The sequence below is a fragment of the Podarcis vaucheri genome (assembly GCF_965113315.1).
Source record: "Podarcis vaucheri genome assembly, chromosome: 11".
Taxonomy (NCBI): domain Eukaryota; kingdom Metazoa; phylum Chordata; class Lepidosauria; order Squamata; family Lacertidae; genus Podarcis; species Podarcis vaucheri.
In genome coordinates this window covers 3,899,106-3,903,420 of record NC_138749.1, presented here as the reverse complement: position 1 = coordinate 3,903,420, position 4,315 = coordinate 3,899,106, and the positions used below count along the sequence as shown (strand labels likewise).

At 50.4% G+C, this 4,315-nt stretch overlaps 1 long non-coding RNA gene across 1 annotated transcript; it reads left to right on the top strand.

Moving 5' to 3' along the window:
* Nucleotides 1–3,162: 3,162 nt before the first annotated feature.
* On the top strand, nucleotides 3,163–3,702 carry LOC309514327. Its single transcript, XR_014211927.1, has 2 exons — nucleotides 3,163–3,612; nucleotides 3,658–3,702. It is a non-coding gene; the product is annotated as an uncharacterized lncRNA (long non-coding RNA).
* Nucleotides 3,703–4,315: the final 613 nt, after the last annotated feature.

Sequence of the window (4,315 nt, the reverse complement as noted above, 5' to 3'; positions counted from 1 at the left end):
TGTGCTGTAATGTTATGGCATGTCCACAGCCACTAACAACCACCAAAGTGAATAGTTTCTGGTGAATTTTCCTTAAATTGTCTTGTCTCAATTTAGTGTTTATCATTGCAAGGTGAGCTAGATACTGCAGTTTTTCATAGAATCATAGAGTTGGAAGAAACCACAAGGGCCATCGAGTCCAACCCCCTGCCAAATTTTTGGCTGTGGTGACCTGTGGTCAGTTATAATTAGTTAAAGTTGTTTCTGTATGTAACAATAGCAGCTGGATTCTATATGTGCAGAAATGGGAGTTGGAGTACTGCAACCCTGGGACATAGGAAACTGCCTTATGCTTAACCAGACTGTTGGGCCACCTAGTTCACCATTGTCTCCAGGGTTCAGATGCTCTCCAGGGTTTCAGGTAGGGAAGCTCTCTACCTGCAAATGATGTAGATTGAACCTGGGACTTTCTGCGTGTAATGCAGATGTTCTACCATTAAACTACAATCATTTCCCAACATCTGGAGGGCATCCTTCCTTTGTGGAGTGTGCTAGCCTGCAAACAAGGGGGGGTTATTATTAGTTTGTTCTTGTTCTTGTTTTTATTTTTAACTTGCATTTTGTGATTTTCATACTGTGCTTTTATGTGATCCACTCTGAGACCTATGGGTGTAGGGCAGTGTACAAATTTAACAAACAAGCCTTGATTTGCAGCTGGCCCTCTTGTCTGTTATATCACTTCCAACATTTGTCTTTCTCCTATACTTTGCTTGGCCCCGATGGACAGAAACAGGCCTGCAGTATCCAGCTGTTGTCTGAGAGCCCTATCATCTCTCCCCCTCAGCATTCTTGTCGGCCTATGTCAAGACTGACCCCTTGCCTTGCTGCATCTATAACTTTGCATCCGCGGAGCCAGCTCTTTCCAGGTTTGCATCGCTTTTCTTCTTGAGCTGCCTGCCTGCTGCCTGATGTCATCGCTATGTCCGGTTCTCTGCTGCCCTGGATTACATGCCCTGAAAACTCGTGCCTCCTAAACTAACAGCTATCGGAGCGGCAGCATCGAGAGGAAGGGTGCGTCGCACACACGGAGGGTGCTCTTCAAAGCAGGACCCAACAGCAGGTGAGTTTCCCCTGATTCTTCAGTTCATCATTACAGGCCCAATTTAACAGAGGGAGAATAATTGGTGGGGACATGCCCAACACCCCCGAGAGTAGTGTTTCTCAAAAGGGGTGGCAGGGGAGAATGGCAAGTGTGGCAGGGAAAATAAAAAAAAACACATTTGAACATTTCAGTATAGTATAGTATAAAAATAATTTTTGGGAATATTGCCAGAAACTGCATGCATGCTTCTTTTCAGGACCATTGGCTATTATTCTACAGTTCTCCATGACCTGTTGTTGCGAAGAGGGATTTTGAACTCTAACAAATATGTAACATCAGAAAAGAGAAAGCTTTCTTTCTGTTGATAGGCATATGTTTGTCTCAAATTACACCTAATATCAGTAACATTATATCCGGCAAAAGCAAGCTCACACCTCTAACTGAGTTTGTAAACTTACAACCAAACAAAGCTTTCCAAAGATCTCTTGAAGGACAAACCTCTAGTAGCAGGGAGTTCCACAGGACTTGGCTTGTCACACTAAAGGGTACACCCCGAGTGAAGACTAGATGAAACTGGGGGTGCTGGGAACCACCAGAGATTCTCAGTGCTTGAAGAACTAGGAATCAGGAAGGCCCTGAGATAATTTGGGTCCTAGTCGTTGAAGGCTTTTCTTTGATTCGGATTCCAAAAGCCTTCTTCCCCTGGGGGTTCCCTTGGGGGTTCCCCAGCTTGTGCCTCCCACCACTTCTCTGCATCCAGCCAGTCCATGACACCACTGCATTACAGCTTCCATCAGCTCCAAATCTCCCAGAGGTCACTGGTTTGGGGGAAGCTGTAATTAGAGGAAGAAAGTCGCTGCACAGCACATGGTGTTTGGAAGCTATCAAGCAGGCAGATCTTAGGTTTCTGCATGGAAAATAGAAGAGGACAGATAGGGGGCCCCACCCTTAAGGAGCCCTTTGAAGCATCAAAGGTAAAAGATGGGGGAAATCCTATTAGGTCATTTAGTTCATCCCCCTGGGCTCCCTGCAAAACAGTCTCCGGTGCTCTATTCTGGGGTTCACGCCTAAAATCATTTAGTTCCAGCCTTAATACGAAAATACAGATCTCCTTTATGGAAAGGGCCAGTCATCCAGTGGGGCCTTCCTCCTCCGCACCACTGCCACGGGAGCATTTAACAAGCCGGCAAATTATAAACAGAATAAATTTGGTTCTCCTGAGATCAAAGGGAACACAGGCAGGACGGGGGACGGAGGTTGCACAAAGGTTTCGAGGGATGAGTGAGCGGCAGTTTCTGAAGGGGCCTGAACCAAATCCTAGATCAAACGGGAAATTCTGTCTTAAAAGCCTGGATGTTAGATTAGAAATATCCCAAGGGCAAAACAGAAGATTACGCTATTAAAGGAGCCATGTACGCTTTGGAGAAGGCAGTCCTTTAAAAAGAAGAAAAAGTAGCAGGTATTTTTCCTCCAAGCAAAGGTAACTTATTTTGGGAGGCAAGTGTTCTGAAGGTCAGGTCCAAAACATGAGACGGTCCAGGCAGGATTTTATGCCATAGCAAGGTCAAAGGGGGGACGCGGGTGGCGCTGTGGGTAAAACCTCAGTGCCTAGGACTTGCCGATCGTATGGTCGGCGGTTCGAATCCCCGCGGTGGGGTGAGCTCCCGTCTTTCGGTCCCAGCTCCTGCCCACCCAGCAGTTCGAAAGCACCCTTAAGTGCAAGGAGATAAATAGGTACCACTTTACAGCGGGAAGGTAAACGGCGTTTCCGTGTGCTGCGCTGGTGCTGGCTCGCCAGAGGAGCTTTGTCACGCTGGCCACGTGACCCGGAAGTGTCTCCGGACAGCGCTGGTTCCCAGCCTCTTAAGTGAGATGAGCGCACAACCCTAGAGTCGGACACGACTGGCCCATACGGGCAGGGGTACCTTTACCTTTAAGGTCAAAGGAGAGGCAGTGTGGTGCAGTGGCTGGAATGTTGGCTGAGACTTGGGAGACCAGAGTTTGAATCCCCACTTGGCCATGAAGTTCGCTAGGTGACTGGGGGTGAATGGGTGTCAGTCAGTGCCTGTCTAACTTACCTCACAGTGGTTGCAGTGATTACGGTAAATGAGGAGGGAGAGAACCATCTATGCCGCATTGGGCTCCTTGGAGGTAAACTTGTAATAAAAATGCAATAAAAAAGTAGCCCTGGAGCATTTTTGTTCATTACATTGATATCCCACCTTTGCTCTGAGGAGCCCAAGATGGGGCATGTCATTATCTTCTCCCACATTTTGTCATCACAATGACCCTGCGAGGCAGACTAGGCTGAGAGGAAAGAACTGGCTGGGGAGATTCTCAAGCCCGGAAGGAAGCTAGGTTGATAGCAGAGAGCCACTTTAGGAGGGGGTCCTACTGCAATGGGCCCCACGAAACAGGAAAGGGTTGCCAAGGGAAAACCAGAAGGGAAAGTCTTGAGGGAAAGGAGGTGGGGGAAGGTGGGGGAGGGGAGAGGAATTTACCTCACAGGGTTGTTGTGAGGAAAAATATAGGTCAGCCTGGCCTCCCTCACAGGGCTGTTGTGAGGAAAAATATAGGAAAATATAGGTCAGCCTGGCCTCCCTCACAGGGCTGTTGTGAGGGGGGAGGAAGCGCCATGCAATGAACAAGAGGGAAGAAAGGCTCTTTGCGGCTCCATCGCTCGGCCGTTTCCACAGCAACCAGGGATGCCACCTCCACCTTACCTAGGATGCGGGTCACCCCCAGGGTGAGCTTCTCCAGGCGCGGCTTGGTGCTGCTGGAGCTGCTCCCGCTGCGCAGGGCCTTCTCCTCCATCCTCTTCCTCCTCCCTCCCGCATCAGTCCCTATCCCAAAGGGGCACGGACAGCACCTGGTGAGCGCGTTTTGCCCCTTCTCGCGACCCGTAGCTCAGACGCCACGCCGCGGTGCTTTTCGGGAAACGCGGCCCTCCCTTTCATTCCGTTCCATTCGGCGGCCGTTCTGTAGGGGGAAAGGAATGGAGAGCCGGCACTACGACTCCCAGAAGGCAACGGGAGAGCCGGCTCCACCTCCACCTCCTCCCTTTCTCCCCCCCTCCCGTCCGTTCCGAGTCCTCCCCATTGGCCGGCTCCTACGACAGCGCGTCACTTGCGCCGTATCGGGGCGAAGCCCGGGTTCCGTAAGCCAATGGGAGGTCAGAGTCGCGCGTGGGGGGCGTGGCAGGGCGGGGGGACGCTGGGAGTGGCGGTTGTTTCA